We start from the raw sequence: 18,285 nt of genomic DNA, 5'->3' as shown, positions 1-18,285 counted from the left end.
TGGAGATTCACTGATTTTCACTTTATTTCAACATTGATAATTTTATCATTTCTAAGGATTTCAAAGATAGAGAAAGTGAGTTCAATCTGCCTTAATAGAGCACCTCCCACACTGGTGTGTATTCTGTTTCCTGCAATTTAATGCAGTCACCCTCAACTTTCTATTTAAAGACTTTACTCTGCACTTTTGCTGCTAAGTCCAAACTTGCCATATCATAGACTTTTTCTACTGAAGGCCTAATTCTGACTAAAGGATGCATAAGACCAATGTAATACTGAAATGAACTCTACCATCCATCCATACCCTTTCAGTCACATAAAAGAAGATGAAATATTGCTTCACAGAACAATTCAATGACAAGCTTCTGTGACCAGTGTCTGGCTGAACAGACAAATAACCTCTGCAAGAAAAATTAAGCCTGTCTGATGACTCAAAGCAGTCTCAGAGTATCGCAACTCTTCCCCTCATATAGTTTATTAGTTATTCCAGTATGGCTTTTATAAATATGTGCAAAATCTGATCAGAACATTAGAGCTGGTAAAGACAAATCAGTTAATCTATTTCATACCCTACCAGTACAAGATGGATCTCCAAAGGACTCCCTCTAGGTCTTTGTCCAAGTTAGCTTTGAATGGAAAAACTGTTGGAGCTTCCAGCTTTGAGAAACTATTCCACAGCCTAATAGACTGAACTGCTATTTCTTTTTGCTCTCCTAATTTTTTCTCTATTCATATTTCTGTCTCTGTGGGCTACCTTATATGCTTCTTCTTCCTCTACGACTTTACAATGTTGAATTAGTCATGGATTGTTACTGGCTTCATCTCTTTCTCTCCTATTAGTCACTATGTCAGTCAATTCAACATTTTTTGTGCTTTATGTTACACTTCACAGACAATTCTGCATGTGTTTGGTTGTTCTTTGATTTTCCTGTAGAATTAGGATATGGTTTACCTACGTTTTTACAGGAGCTATCATCAGTTTCATTTTAGCTCCTTCAGGGATTTTTACACTAACTTTCAATCTTTATGGACATCCTTTTTTAAATGCCATTTAAGTCTTAACTTAGTCAGACTTCAGTTGCCAAGCTTCCACCCAAGGCAAACTGAAGTAAATTAATTTGGGGGTCAGACAGAACAGCGCCCAGAGGACTCCTCATCTTCTATTAATGCTGAAACCATACTTAAATAACCTGTACAACTCTGGATCCAACTCAAAAATATGACTAAGTAAGAGAAGTACATCTCTCAGCTCTTATATATGTTCAATTAAAAACAAAAAAGAAAAAAAATGCAGCAGTAGGATCAGTACTCAATGTTTCCTTCTTGCTCAGAAGAGTTCTCTTCCTACCAGGCCACAAATTCAGGTTCCTTTTTACTTATTTTTGCTATCTGGACTCATCAATCTTGAAGTATCTTCTGTGTAAGAGTTTACAAAACAACTACAAAGGAGCCTCACCTGGAATATGCCCCAGTCTGACAAGAAGTGTGATTTGTGGAGTAGTGTGGAAATCCAATCTATGTGCTCTGTGGACACTTTGTGAATGTCCTTATCTTGTTTCCTTGATCTCTGCTGGGTTGATATGGATCTCAGATACTAAAGGAAGCACTATACCGGCCTACATGTTTCCCTCCCTAAGTGCATTACCTTCCTATGTTTGGCCCCAATCACAAGATTTAGGGTCTTAAGTACTATTTGCATTTGCCCTCCAAAATTTACAACATACTTAAGCCCTGCAGATCCCAGCCAACTTCTTTTTAGTTACTCACAAAGATTAAATACTTAATTTTCACTGATACCGTGCTTCTCCCCTCTCCCCCTCCCTTTTATTTTTATGACTCACTGGTCAGACCTGGCTCCTTACAAGCTGTTCTTGGCTGTATTACCACATGCCCAGCTAGGTCTCACAATGTTTCTTCAATAGAGTTTCCCCACAGCATCATCCTACTTCCTTTCCAACCACCAAGATTATTTCCATAAGGGAATATCTTTCAGTGAAACACATATTTCTTTACTGTACCTAGAGATGTCCAATATCCATCAGTAGGAATAAATATGTTTCCAGAAATCAGTCTGTCACCACATTTTTCACAGAGGGACAGCATACAGAGCATAGATTTATATTAGATATTACGAAGAAATTCTTTACTGTGAGAGTGGTGAGACATTGAACAGGTTGCAGAAAGAAGTTGTGTATGCCCCCTCCCTGGAAGTGTTCAATACCAGGCTGGACTGGGCTTTGAGCAACCTGGTCTAGAGGAAGGTGTCCCTGTCCATGGCAGGGGGGTTGGAAATAGACGATCTTGAAGGTCCCTTCCAACCCAAACCATTCTGTGATTCTCTGATAAATACTTTAAAATAATTAGAGAAGTGTACTACAGATTGGAGAGGGCTATCTTTAAAATCCCCACTCCAGAAAAGTACAGCACCCTCCACAGTTGAGGACATAGGCTTTCAAATATCTTATCCCCTTCACATAGAGAACATCAGTGTATTTTATATGAGGAAGGTATTTCATATGCTTTGTCTGCACCTCAGAAACAACTTTTAGAATTCTTTGCTAAGTGCAATTGAGGAGGAATAGCAAAGCTAGCTGAAAAAAAATACGTATCCAGCAACAGTTGTTGATGTCCCAACAGATGTTGGAACTAGGCCCAGGTGCCTTGGTTTCCGAAGTAGATGGATGATGTACAAAATTAGTGATGTTGTCCAATTTTTGCTTTTTGGTGGGATTCAGACTGGGATTTAAGATCATTCATGTAGTGTGGAGGCAGGTATCTTCTCCAGATGCTGAGGTCAGATGCACCTTCTTACAACTCTCATTAAAGCTCCTGAAATATCTCTTGGGTTTGGGACCGTCAGAGTTTTCTAGTAGCTAGATCTGAGTCACTTGTTTTTTTGAGAGGTTCCTCTAGTAACATTTTCAGGTGTAATTAATAATGGAGTTACCTATTCCAAACCCACCAATTTATCCTTCTGCTGAACTTTATATATGTTCGGTCTTGTGTGCGAAATTCTCACTGAAGGAGTTAAAGCAGCTTTTAAGCTTTTAACATTTTAGTTAATGTCAAGCTAGTTCTGCAAATAGAGGAAAGTTAACACAAATGCTACCACTTTCCATTTTGATGTTTCTGAATACAGTTGAAATTACAGAAATTCAATCCAGTAGATAAGAACCTTAGTTGCAGATTTTAAATTACCAGAGTTTTCTAACCTGTAATTCCACGCAGGAATAATGTGTAAGAATATTCCTTTTTAAATGGAGTTTAAAGACACTAGGTATTGAAAAACTTTGTCAGTTGAGCCCGGCTAGAAATTTTGAGTTTCTGACTCTTGTATACAGAGGCACACTAAAGAATATCTTTTGTCCTAAGAAGTTGCATCTTCCAAGAGTTTTGGCTAAAATAGTTACTTTGTTCTTCATATTTTTATAAAATTGTTTGCAGCTTCATTCTAAAGAAGTAAGACAATCTTCTTAGCAGGGACTGTTGTGATAGGACAAGGGGTAATGATTTTAAACTAAAAGGGGGTAGGTAGATTTAGACTGGATAGAAAGAAGACGTTCTTCACTATGAGGGTGGTAAAACACTGGAACTACCCAGAGAGGTGAGGGAGGCCTCATCCCTGGAGACATTCAAGGTCAGGTTGGACGAGGGCTCTGAGCAACTTGATCTAGTTAAAGACGTCACTGCTCTTTGCAAGGGTGCTGGAGTAGATGACCTTTAAAGTTCCCTTCCAACCCAAAATGTTCCATGATTCTATGAATAAAGGCAGACATACCTCACAGGTTTTGGTCTAGAACAATTTAAACTGCTCTATATCTGTATTAGTCAGGGTAAATCTGAAAACAGAACCTGGGTTAATCGGAAAACAGAACTGTCCTTTATGCGCCTGCCTTCCACAGATTTTCAATAACACTTAAGAGCTTAACATCTTTTATACTTTTGAAGCCATTCTTAATAAAATAACATTAGACCACTCACAAATCTGTCACTTCCTGGGCCACCTTGACCTAGATCAATACACTCCTATTAACTGTTATTATGTGCTGTTCACGGGTCCTTCATCAGTGCCTCGTTGAAACGGCAGTTTTCAATGTGACAGATCTTTCTGAATTAATTTTCAAGTATGATTTTAAGAAATAAAGTGTCAAATGCATTATAAAAATCTTTGGTCCTATACCATCTATTTAATTTTCCTTATTCCCTGCTTGTTGTGTTCAGTCCAAGAATTCTAGCTTGCTTTGTGTGATTTAATAGAAATCTTCAGTGGTAGTCTTAAAAAAGAAATGTTCCAAAATGGAAATGTATGTGCAACAGCTTCCTCTTCTAACACTTGTATCATGAACAGTCTCACTGTGCAAAATGGATGTGTAATAATTTTAGCATCATTTTAAATTCTTCATGTTGATGTGACATACCAGTTTCCAACCTTCATAGTTTTCCGTTACGTGCTCACAAAAAATATGTTCTAAATTTTATATCTGAGTTCTGTGTTGTGTTTTCCAGCTTTGCTCCTCATTTGCATCATCAAATTTGTTTTTATTTCCACATGTACAATGTACCCTGTAGTCCCCTTCAGTTCAACTACATGGCTTATCGCATCTATTGAATCACTTCTTACACTGTGTTGTGCTACTTACAGCAAACTGAGAAATTGTACAAGTATTCTTCATGGTTGTTGCCTCAGATAGTGTCTCCTTGCAAACGCTTATTAAATGAAAATTGATTTTCTCATATTCATGTAAGAAATCAGAACGTTCAGGCAATGTCGATCTATCACAACATACACATGGTAGGATGGGTGCACTGTATCGAATTGTCTGGTTTAATAGATGAGGAATGAGATTTAGTTGCTTAACACAGGCATGTGAGCGAACTAGCATCTCCTGCGTGGCTTCCAGGAGCCACCTCACGACAGCACTTGTCTATAGGTTCTATGTCATTTATCCTCATCCTATGCAAGATGCCTTCAATATCATTAAGAATTAGAACACTCTAAAATGGTAAACTGAGGAAACTAAATCCTGTTTAGAATGTTTCTCTGCTATGCTAAGAATTGTTGCAACACAAAAAGACCAAAGATTATAATTATTAACATGAATGTGGTTTAACTCTTCCGGTTCCCTTTTTGCAAATTTGTTTATTAATATATTAATTCTTAACGTTTTAATTTCTTAGACCAGTTACAATGTTATTTCTGTGTTTAGAAAGGCCTACTTAAATGTAAATGGTGACTAAGGTGCTAAACAAACAGTAACACAATCTAGTATGAGCCTCTTTACATCCACTCTTTAATGGGCCTGCGATTTTCCCATGCAGAGACTTGAATCATCCATTATAGATCTCAAATGTCTGTGCCCTGGGCCTTCTGTTTTTAAAATTCAGGTTGGGTTTTTTTGGTTTTGAGAAGATTGATGAGAATCTTAGGCCTGTATAAAATACATTTTTGCTGATGTACTGGAAAATAATTTATTTGAAAAGAATTTCAAATTAAAGTATTTTTTTTTAATCGGGACCAACTTAACAACTTCTTTAAAATTTAATTTTTAAAGTTTTGTATACACTTGAGTACTTTTAGATATCCACGATTTATTGAGTGGATTCGCACTATGACATAGCAGCCAGTGAAACCCCCAAGTTACAGATAAGGTTTTATTTACATTTGAGCAATCTGGTTTCAAAGTACAGAAAAAAATAAAAACAATCCATGGAGGTTTTTTGGTGTTGGTTGGTTGTTTTTTTTAACTCAAAACAGAATTTGTTCCACAAAACCAAAAAGTAGACGATTGGAAACTTATTATTGCCTGGGGTAGAATCTTATCTATCTGAAAATTGAGTTTATCTATTTGTACAGGAATTGCAATGTCTTTCAAATATCCCATGCAGAAACAGGTATTTTATTTTCTGTTACTTTATAAAGCATAATGAAATGTCAGGCTATTACAATTTCCCATTAATATCTGAAAAAAATATGTTCTGAAAGAGAAGAAGAAAATCTGTATTTCCCTATTTCCTTCCATGGAATTATTTGAGATGTCGACAGCTTACAATTTCAACTTGGAAATTTTAGTCCAGGTTATTCTTGGAGTAAACTGGTCTCTTTTCGGGCAGTGTGAATCACTGAACATCAGTAGAACCAGTATTCAGCATTCAGGACAGAGGAAGGCAACTAATCTCTTTGAGATGGTTCTTCAAGTTTCTGCCAGTTCCTTTTAACATGAAGTCTACAAAAACTGCAAAATCTTTGCTGGTATTTTGGATTTAGGACTTGAAGGTCAGCTATTTGCCACAAAGAAGTGTATTTTGGCAAGGATAATGGAAAACAGAATGGGTGGGCTTTAGTATATTGGTAGAAAAAAGGAGTGCAGATGTGAAAAGACCGTACTAGCTGAAGCAGTACTAATATGCAAGAGAACTTGCCTGTTACAAAGTGATAACGCGGCACCACACTATTTAAGAAGGGCTTCATGAGGATTTTATTTCTATTTAGCTTCCTTGCTCCATAAAGGACTTAAGACACGGGGCCATGAAGATCATCCTATCACTCTACTTGTAAGTTTGTGTGATCTGCTATTCTTTTCTAATACAAGAATTAGAAACACATTTTTTAACCTCTCTGAGACTTAAGACATCCAACTCTCATGCTAACTTGCTAGAAAATTATCTAGTTCCAGTAATGCAGTGATGACCCATTTCTAAATTATAATACCTTTTGTAAACAATTAGAGCAATGGAAACTCAGCTCAGAGAATAAAATTTTTTTGAAAGTTACAGAAATAAACAGGCTTTGCAGTACAATCCATAAAGTGTACATTGAAGCACATGGCTATGACCTGTCTAGAATTAGTATTTTCTCCCATAATGAATGCTAGTACTACTGAGAGGAATATAAAATTAATACAAAAATATTAGAAGGTTCAGTTAAAGCACTGGGCCATGACTAGGACTGATCCTGCAGTTACATCAGAACAAGATGTTAATTATAAGTAACCTAGTTCTGGCCTTTCATATATCCAGTCATACATCCAAATATAATGACTTCTTGATCTTAACAATATCTGCAGATGGTTTTTGTGTCCTGCTGTCCTCAACTTGGTATATAAATATAAAAGGTAGGACACAAAAAAAATAAACATTTTAACATATAAAAAAGGTGTTTCAAGGTAGTTTTCAGTTATGTGGTCCTAGTCTCAGAAAACTTCATGCAAACAGAAATTTCAGCACCAACCAACTGAGATCTGAATTAGTTTTGGAGGACTTTGTGATTCATAATGCTTGATAAAGCAAGGAAACTCATGAAGGTCTAATTGGCTGACAGCAGGAGTTAAGAATACAGATGGTTCTTCTTAGTCACAATTATTATAATTTTCTTACACTAGATTTCTAGAAATGAAACAAGAGACTCAGAGTGAATGTGGCTGAGGATGATCTTCCAGAGAATCGGGCTCAGTTAATGATCTATTTCACTAGGTAAGGGCACATGTGAGAGCCCTTTCTGCTGCTGCTAAGATCTCTCACGAGGCAGTGGCAGGCATGTAATCATGAAGGCCACATAAAAAGAGAAGACAGAGAAATACTGGAACTCACAACTGCACGTGTACATGGACTTTGAAGCAAGGATATACTCCTGGTCCCATAGCTTAAATGTAGCCACAGTTCCCCAACAGTCTTGGCTATGAATGACAGAAATTTCAGTATCATAACTTCCTGCTTGTTTCTAAAAGCTATTCTTTGGGTTGGGAAGAGGGGATACACCAGCCGCCTGCAAAATATCCTCCATAATCTCGGTCTATATGTAGTGTTCCTTTACAGTTAGGACAGAGAGGGAATTCGGTAGATGAACTGCTGACAAGAGGACTAAATGCATTTATTTCATAAATTCACCACTTCTGACACAGGGAAAAATGGAAACTTAATTTGGCATGGCACACACGACTGCATCGTTCCACTGCTCTAATGTGGTGCTGCCTGAAAGATTATTTTGGTGGATACTGTGTCCTGGAATGACATGGAACTAGAACTGGCAGGATGTCAAAAATTTTCCAAAAAACCCTTAACCAAATAAAATCAGCTGACCTTTGGAGAAGTGAAATGCACATTTAGAAACACTCAGAGCTGGAATGTAGGTGAGGCTAAGTACAGAAATGCCAGGGTTATGTTAATACCTAATAACAACATGGATACCACCATTAAGGACATTTATAAATAACAGTATTTTTATTGGTAAGCTACTTTGAATTTCTAAACCTCTTAAAATATTAACTAACTCAGGACTTCCAAATTCACTAAGGTAGGTAGCTAAGGACTGGTAATCTTATTTTTTTAAGCTGGGGAAACTGAGGCAGAGAGGTTCAGTGACTTACCCAAGGCCACAGAGGGAGTCACTGTCAGAGCCGGGATTAGAGCTCAGGAGTTTCTGGCTCCCAGTCCCAAGCTCAGACCACTAGACCATGGCCTCAGGACATTTCCAGCTGGTCTTCTGTCTAAAAAAAAGTAAATTCTCAAGTATGTTACAAATATGTAACATATATATATATATATATTTCTTTTAACTTTGAATGTAATGGTATTAATAAGAACACATTGCTTGTAAGTCAGCGATGAAAAGCAAACCAGTACATTTTATCTGAGTTATCTTTATCATACATAAGTGTATGATAAAGCTCTGCAGAAAAATCGTGATTTAAATTGCAGCCAACACAAACAGCTATTGTATTTTTCAGGGTAAAGAACAAAATGCCTTTCCAACCCAGCCAGCATGTCATTTATATTAATGGGGAGGAATGCTAAGTTGCTCTGTGTGTAAGTAAACTCTATTAAGAAAGTCACATCCCTTGGTGAAGCTAGATCCTTAGTAAATTTTACTAGCTAAGCACTGAGCTCCATGTCAGAGTAATTACACTTTTTATCCACTGTGAGCTCTCTCTTTGCTTCTTCATACTCCTTAATTTCCCACTTCAGCTAATTTAGCAGTAAAATTGCAGAGGTTTTAAAAGGTTAGCTACAGAGGAACTGGTGCATGAATGTTCTGTTAAGTTCCATGCATTGAGACCACATCATGTAGAAGAAGGAATTAATTAAGTAACAGTTAGGTAGTGATGGATCATTGACAACATATATACACTTTGGTGCTAAAATTAATCTCCCTTGCAAGTCCAATACTTTGTGTATCTTCTCATCTATATGCTGGCAGGTTTTATACTTGAAATATAAAATGGACAGGCCCTTCAGCATTATCTTCAAAAAAGGCATATCTTCTGGCACTATGTACTATTTTAAAGATCATATAGCTTCATGTCTTTTGTACATTTTTAAGAATTCAAAGAGTAATAAGAACAGCAAAAGAATAAAGTTTTACAGGCAGGTAATTTTAAAGTGACTGTAAGGACAGTTGTTATCGTAAAGTACTTAGTATGTTGAAAGTGCTAACAAACGTGTAGTATTCTCTTGCTGTCTTTTACACATTGCCATATTGTTTCCTTGTATTGACAGTCAGCTGCTTAATACATAGATTGGCAGTTAGCCCAGTCAATCCTCAGTTCTAAAAGCCTCTTAGCAGATGAAAAATCTTTGGTTCATTCACACCTTGTAGAAAGGATGACAGGGCAGAAGTGACATCCAGATCCATTCAGTGTGTACTTTGAGTCTGATATTCCTTTGCCTTGCATCCTGTGTAGTCATTTAGAGCTGTGCAAAGTGAGCACAAAATGGACAATAAACACTGTTACCCATGTGAGGAGAGAATTCTGATTTGGTTGCATTATTTCCAGAGGTGATCACAAAAAGTGCCAGGCAGGGAAAAAAACTGTCTCTGCTTGAAAATGTAAACAATTTTGACACAAAACATAAAGTAGCAGCAGCACTTTCCAAACAATTTACAGAAATTGCACTTTTTCTTTGGATTAATGGGTATTTTCATTTGCTGTTTGCTTGGTGTTTTCATAGAAATAATACTAAATATTAAACTCATCTACAGAAAACTAATCCTGTTTCTTCTTTTTTTTTAGGTAGAAGCATATTTAGCTGTGAGTCCTAAAGTATATTCTCACATAAAAAGGAACTCATGTCCTACATAAGATCTCCACTAACTCTACCTTTCCATGTGCTACTTCTAAAGCCAGTACTTAAAACATTACAGTTTTACTCAACCTCCTAGTATCTGTGTGGAACTTGGTATGATCACAACACCTGGTCTCAGTCCATCAGAGTTCAATACTGTTCTGGGTTCAGTATGGGTGGCAAATTACTGTTTCAGTGTTTACCAAACAGTGATAATCTCTGCTAGATGATCCACCACTGCTACGATAATGCAAGACCTACTGCCAAGTATCTTCAAGATGCAAACTAATATTAGCAGGAAAGGCCTGCAAATATTAGATCAACAAATGTGTGTTAACAAAATCGATAGTTAACAATTTAAGGACCTAATCTGGCTGTTGCTGGAGATGGGGTAAAAAATTATTTCTACTTAATAACAGACACTTTATGTATAATAATTAATTCAATATATTTGAATACTTATTTCCCCATACTACCTGGTGGACATTTTTCTGGCCCTTCCCAGCTAGAAGTCCTTCCCATTACACTTAGATGCCATGATGAGCCTGGGAAATTAGGTATGTTAATTAGGAGCAGAAACCAAAATCATCTGAGGGCATTATCAGCTGTCGACCTAAGAGTACTGCTACAGCAAGTAATGTCTCTTGGTGTTTCTGTCAGAAAACTTCTTTTCTTTTAATCACAGTCATGCACTTCATAGAGTCTTCGTAAGACATAGATCCCAACCCTTTTACCGTTTTCCAAAGCTTACACTTCAACCAAGAGGCTAAACAACAAATTAACATTATTATTTTTTTAATTCTTAAGATTTTAGTAATACTGTATTATGTGTTATCTATTGGGGTCTTTATTTTTTTCTTTTCTTTTTCCTCTCTTCCCCTTCTGGATTCAGTGTTTCTTTAAGTATTGTGAGTTGCTCGTCTGGCTTGACTGGAAAGTACTGTGTGTTTATTGTGTGTCTGCATGTGTGATACCAACTGTTGAAGAGTGCTTGATGTTAGATGAGGACTTATGCTCAGAGCTGTTCTACAAGTTGTCTCTCTGGCAGAATTTCTCCTCACCAATGACGTGTCTGTGCAGGGGGAGAGTCTGTTTTATAATATTACACTTGCCACGGCCTTAATTTTACTGATGGGGAATGATTATGATTTTGTTTACATTAATCAAAATCATGAGCCATTCCATTCATGTCAATAGGATTAAAGAGCTATACAGACAAGTAAGAGTTCAGAATCAGGCTTCTGGTGTTTAATTTGAAAGGATATCTGAATCACTTCATTAAAAATAGATACTGCAGGATAAATCCTCTGTTTACTTTGCATTACTCAGTCAAGCCATTAGCATAAAACATCAAATAAAGAACTATAATGACAGCTGGAAATGTGTCATAGTACATGGGTTTTCTGTTTACAGTTACAGAAAATTCCTCTGAATTAAGGAGTTTTAAGATAAGATTTCAAGTATGACAAAGCTATTATATTAGGTTTCCTTGCCCTTCGAAGTTGGCAATAATGTTTCAAAAAGTTATTTCTTTCCTTTGTTATTTTTTGTGTCACTCTTACATAATTTGAATGGAAAAGATCTAAAGGCAAACAATATTTAAGTAAGACCTCGGAGACTGGGTTAAGTTTTATAGCCCTGTCCATAATGAATATTATGTCTGGTAAACACAGGAGCATCAACATGGTGATCACAATTCATAAAGTGTGCTTTGTAGGTATGTCATAAAGCACTATAAAATCTTCATTCTTTTTTTTTTTTAAAAAAAACCCACAACATTTCAATTTTCCAAAATATAGGGATTCTAAAACAATAAAAGGTTTTGTACCGGTATCTGTCTTCTGCTCAGACAGAGAAATTGTACAGGAAATGATGGGCCTTAATTTAGTCTTCACTGATAAGCACTTTTAAGACTAAATATTCTTGAAATTGCATGTATTTAAATCACACTCAAGCTCCATGTAAATCTAAAAAAAGATTATGGGGGGGAAATCACTTCAAGAGGTCTAACAAGCTATCAGAATATTGCTCTATTATACCTCTTCAGATTCTTTCCATTTTTTAAGTCAAAGAATTATTGGCATGTAAGAACATTTTCTAGAAATCTGTTTGATATATTATAGGTCCTAGAAACTATTACTGTTGTATATACTCTCAGCTTCACTGTAAGCACATGCCCCAAGAGACCAAATCAGAGTTGAGTATTTTATCAACAGCCTTGAACCGAAAAGAGTTGGAAGAAGGGATCTTTTACTATATTTGCTATAGGTCTCACTGATTGTCTTGCTGAAAATTAAAGATCTATCTGTGCATCTTGCTTTTCCAAAACAGTGGGAATAACAAAAATATTTTCTCCGCAACTCCCAATGAAAGCTTTCTCTTTGCTCTGCCAGGCCACGTGTTCAGTTTCATACCCTACATTTCCTCAGCACAAGAAAATTCTTGTACAGTGAAGGAATAACTTACTGTCTTTGGGCTGATTACAAATGTTAGTTAAACCACTAGTGCCTTTTAAGAAAACCTTCACATAATTTCCACTCTTAGAAACTGTGGGAATTATACATTTTTCTTCTCTTTCTGATAAAATTGCTGTGTATTTCAGTGAGCATACTTGGGCACGTAGCTTAATTATAAGGCAACAGACTTGACATATCTGTGCCAAAAAACAACTAGAAATTTCACTCTTTGTTCTTCAGCAAACTAAAGTGAATGAGAAACTGAAGAAATATAGAATAGAGAAGTGACCTACCGTGGTTGTCTTTATCCGTCCTCCTGGCTGTGTACAGGTCCAGCCTGATTTATTGATTAGCAAATCACAGCCTTCTCCTTCTAAACATGGAAGCATTTCACACCACTGTTTTGTTTTGATAATTCGTGCTATGGAACAGAAAAGAAGAAAAGAAAAACAACAACACAAAAAAAAATTGGCAAGAGAATTCACATTTCACTTATCTCTAAACACTTTCTCATTTGAGTTGTCTATTTTCATCATCTGATAATGCAGCCATAGGTTATGATGTAGACAGTCTTAGGCAATTTACAAAATTATTTACAACACCTGCTGTGCCAATAAACTTCATTAAAAAAAAATGGAACTTAAAACCCAACAATAAAACAAAAGACAGCTCTGCTGCAAATTGAAAGAACATAAAGGTTAGATAATTTTCTAATTTTATGCTCCTTACAGTCAAGAAAATATTGTTGAGGGGGCTAATAACTGAAGTCTTACTATCCTAACTAATCAATATGATAGCCTAAAAGTGACCTATGACTGGGATATATCGTGTCTGACCCTGTATAAAGCTGAGTAGACACTCTTTATCCTAAAGTGCCCACAGTGCAAATAGACATGAGACACACAGTGGAAAGAGAAAAGCTATAATAAACAGGTCGCACATAATGACAGCAATTGTGAAAGTCTGTGGCCCTCGAAATGGTGAGGCATAGTTAGGGGCAGGAACTAAGGACAGGTGTTGAATGAAGTAAAGGTTGGGAAATCATGGGGAAGGAGACAAGTGGAGGGAAAAGACTGGAACAAACACACCATTACCCCTTTAGTGCAAAGGAAAGGGAGTTGAGTCACAAAGGTCCCTAACTGTCTGAAAGGTGGTGTGTTGTTTGCTTTGTGGTTCCCCTTAATGCTTGCATCTCTGTTAAGCCGGTTCTGCAAAATTTCCTCAAGGTCACACACAGCAAGTAGTCTTGGAACAACAGAGCTCTGACTGCATTAAAGTAGATGCAAAGGAGCTGTAGAGAGATCTTTTTCTTCAAAGTGAGAAAAGGGGCTTTAATTCCTGTAGAATTCTTCCTCGATTATGATATTACTTCTGAGTTCAGCTCTGCAGTGTCTGACTTCCTTCTCATCGACTATTAAGCAATACTGCTAACATCTACTATTTTGTTATTCTTTCACTTACTTCTTTCCCTTAGGCAAAGTTGTAGGGTGGAATGTTAGTTTGTGCTACTTTTTATAAAATACGTATGCAGAGATGCTCTCACTTGCCTGGTGCCATATACTTATGCAAAAAAAAAAAATAAGGTCCCCCAAAAAATCTATTTGTTGCTCAGACTGTAAGGCTCACAGCCCACAGAAAATATTCCTCAGTTCCTTGGAGGTCATCTCGGCGATCCTGGGATAGACTGTAAGAAAGCTTCACCACCTCAGTTTGTAGGATTCAAGGGCAGAACAAGTTCCACACACTGGGACACAGATCACATCTTCCTCTACACTGATGTGCAACACCAATACAGGCAATATATCTTCAACAGTCATGAGTCCAACAAAAGGAGAAGTACAGGAGAAATACTTAGCAACGTAAGTGTAGAAGAAGCTCAAAATTAATTTTGGGTCCAAGTCGCTTAAAAGTATTTATACCCAGTGGCACTTGCAGCTCTGTAGGCCCACCTGAACGTGTGATTCAGCCTCATTATGACCCTGATTTCCTCTGTCTGGAAGTACTTAAGAACACAATTCCCAGTGCCACTGGATCACAGCAAGAAATAGAAGTGCCATTTAACGTCTTTTTAATAAAATCCTTTCTGATATTTTGACATGAAACAACTTATGTCCTCAGTCCCGGTACAATTGTTAGTAAGCTCTAGTAATGTAACAAACACTGATTTCTTTCAATAGAAGCTCGGCTGGAAATTCATATTAAGATTTTCATTATAGAAAACACTTTAGCTCCCAAACGTCTACACAGGAATTAGCACTTTTCATTAGACAATATATAGTTTAGGTACATATATTAGACAATACATATATATATATTAGAGGAGGGATGCCCAATCAATTGTCGTAACTACTTTGTTTTTTAAGCAAACCCACTAAGATTTTATTGGTACCTAATATACAGAAATATGGATTGTGCTTGGGGTCTATAGGTACTACTCTACTGAGAACTGGATCACATCAGTTTTTGAGGCTCACATATCCTGTGTAACAGATAATAGCCTCATCCTTCCTGAGTGAAGGCATGCATCCACTTGCCGGCTTTACACCAAAAATTCAGTAGAATGCTAACACCAAAACTCACCCATCTGCATGCATATATTTTGGAATCTGCGTATTGAAATAGCTAATTTTCAACAATGTGAAGGATCACTATGAGAATGAACAGTCAGTTAAACTCAAAAATACATACTAGATTGCCTCTACTATTTTAGGTGGGAGGTTTTCCTGGAAACATAATTTGAACTAATCTTTTTAAAAATATTTCTCTCCTCTGTGAATTACTCCTTGTGTTTGCTTAGTTGCTATTTCAGAATGCATCTATCGGTAATATTACAAATATATAGTGTCCCTGCTCTGGGTATTGGCTATATCCACACAAATTAAGAACACATCAAGAGTATTTTACAGAACATAAAGTCTAAAAAACATTCCTGTGTTAAGTGTATAGACTATCTCATGCATTTAGGCCTTGAGAATTGGAACAATTTCTTCTGCACGGAAAAACTGCTCAGCTCACATGGTTTAAAGCAAGTCAGTATCAAAATGGTTTATTAATTTATTAATGACACCAAACCAGCAGCAGTGCAGGACCAACACTAGTAAAACAAAAAAGTAAACCACAGTAATAGACACAGAGTGTTCATAAATGCTTGGAAATGCCCAAGTACCCCTCAGAACCAATCCCAAACACTTCTAACACACACGCACCCCACTCTTGCTGCACACACATCGGGGAAGGGCCTGGGATGCCCCAGAGGAGACAGCGCCCACCCTCCTGCTCACCTCAGCTCCCCCTGGGGTTTCTCCCTCCCCACCACTGATCTTCAAATGTGTTTTTTCCACCTTTTCAGCCCTTTCAAACTCTTTCAAAAGCCTGGCAACCGTGCATGCTCTCACATCCCTGTCTGAACATGCCTTGTTCTCTGGGCCGTTTGCCAAGAGCAGGCCAGGCGGGCAGCCGCACACGTCGGTGCCAGCTGAAGCCTGTACAGATGTTCTGCTACATACGTGCAGTCACAGCTGCAAAAGGGAGGCTGTATTCATGCCTGCAGGATTACATCTATTTTTGCATTTTCACTTTTCAGTTTGTCCATTACAGCAGAGTATCACCATGAAGCTAAATATGTAATATCAGGAGGGAGTAAAGTATTCAACGATTTTATCAACATAATATCAAGAATTTCTATCAGTAATTGAAATGGAATTACACTAGTCAAAGCAAAGGAATACAATGCATTCCTTGAGGCAGTCTAGCTGCCTTTTTACTGTGTATATTCACCCAGGGTGAAATTCAGCCCTCTGCGGACAAGACAGCAAAAAGCCTATCAGATTCTTCAAATCCTCTCCAAGCTCCATTATAAAGAATTAAGTGGCACTTAAATGATACGTAGGCTTTGTGCAGACCTTCTGCAAAGGACTGAATTTCATCTTAAGAATCTGAGCTGACACTAGTTAGCATCTCCTAAGAAGGGCTGTGCCCCTTCACTTAAACTGAAGTTAATAGGAACTGACGGTGCTCAGCACATGGTAGAATTGCTTTCCCGGGTAATACCATCTCAACTGGGGAACAAATGGAGCTTCTCTGAGGGGGTTTTGTCCAAGCAGTTCTGAGGTGTTGCAAGCAGGTAGAGGTTACATCAATTCAATGCCAAGCTGCCCAACAAAGTGTTCTCAACTGCTGTGCAAGATACAGCAATTTGGAATGGATTTACAGCTATTATTAAAAATAAATAAACAAAAGTATTCATGGCCAGTATAGCCCATTTTAAGACTGTTCACCTGAGTAGTGTTTCAGAACACCATGGATTATTTTCTGCTAAATACTGCAAGGAGATACATTTTGTCACTAAGCTTTTCACCTGGTTTAACATTAGACTTACATACTTCCAAGTAGAAAATCAGTTTTAATTTCCATACTTTCTTTTCACACATTCACTCTACATCCCGGCAGTTATCAACTGCTCTATCTCTAGTCAATCTCATACCTGAAAATCATGGCTTTTTTTTTAAAGATAAATGAGACTCTGTTCAGCAGTAAATAAATGCAGAAACTTCCAGCCACATAAACCATGTTAGATTAAAACACTCAGATCATTATAGTTTGTTTCCTCACCTTTTTTTTTCCTAATGTTGGACAATGAACTTGGAAATAAAAGCAATATTGTATATTTTATTTTCATTGAATAAGAACATTGATTAAAACAACATTTGGATACTTAGATTTATGATTTCAGAATACATCATACTCTGCGGTCTGTGAAATGAATATTTACAAATTATAACAAAAACCATGGTACAAGAATACAAACAAAGTTTAAAAAAGATGGCTAAGTTGATGTTTATCAGTCAATTCCAGATGCGTGAAGCAGACAACGGAAAATTCTTTATAGTGAGGGGTAGGACAAATTTCAGCTAAGCTTAAGCAGAATATTACATTTTGAAACGTGTTTCTTAAATGAGAACTTATCTTACCTATCTTACCTATGAGAACTTATCTTACCTATACGTCTTATAGAATTACGTTCTCTCCCTGCTCTCTCCTCGTGGTTGGACTAGATGATCTTTGAAGGCCCCTTCCAACTCAAACTACTCTATGATTCTCTGATTCTCTGATTCTATGATTCTCCTCCACATTATTATTTCAATGGTAACTTGTAGCACTTAATGCAAGATGTAAATTGCATTGGACGAAATATTTCTTTTTTGATTTTCATACATTACTTCACTGTTGTTTTTGTTTGAACTTTGAAGAAAGTTGATCAGCACAGCTGATTCCCAAAGTCCAGAACTGCCTCTGGATTCACCAGTTCAGATGCAGCTAAACAAGCATATTCATCCTAGTGTTCCTCTTGTGCCCTATTAAGTCTGAACAGGACCCACATCGTTATTAATCACATCCAACGGATTCCAGCTGGTTTCATCATCCCACTCCTCTCCCAGGCCCTCTGGTATCTTTGCCTCATATTTTTCCTTCTCCCATTTTTTTTCAGCTGTAGCCTTTTGCTCCAAACATTTCTATCCCCTGCCTTATTCAGTACATATACACTATCTTCCTATTGAAGATCCCAAAACACTTTGCAAAGTTTATTACATGTAGCTAGTTCTACCTATGACTGATAAATTCTGTTCACTGTCCACATTTTGCACAGAGGTTAATCAACTTGACCAAGGTCACACAAGAAATTTGTGGGAATTTGAGCTGCAAACAAAATCTCTGAATTCTTAGTGGTCACTAGCCTGGAGATCTTTCTCTGCCCCATCTTCCTTCAGAAA

At 37.1% G+C, this 18,285-nt stretch overlaps 1 pseudogene; it reads right to left on the bottom strand.

Annotated features, from left to right (window-relative positions):
• Window positions 1-12,807: 12,807 nt before the first annotated feature.
• On the bottom strand, window positions 12,808-12,935 carry LOC104281420 (annotated as a pseudogene).
• Window positions 12,936-18,285: the final 5,350 nt, after the last annotated feature.

This window comes from Apaloderma vittatum, unplaced genomic scaffold, assembly GCF_000703405.1.
Source record: "Apaloderma vittatum isolate BGI_N311 unplaced genomic scaffold, ASM70340v1 scaffold17272, whole genome shotgun sequence".
Classification (NCBI taxonomy): Eukaryota; Metazoa; Chordata; class Aves; order Trogoniformes; family Trogonidae; genus Apaloderma; species Apaloderma vittatum.
Note: the sequence above shows the minus strand (reverse complement) of the source record. Positions and strands in the feature narration are given on the sequence as shown.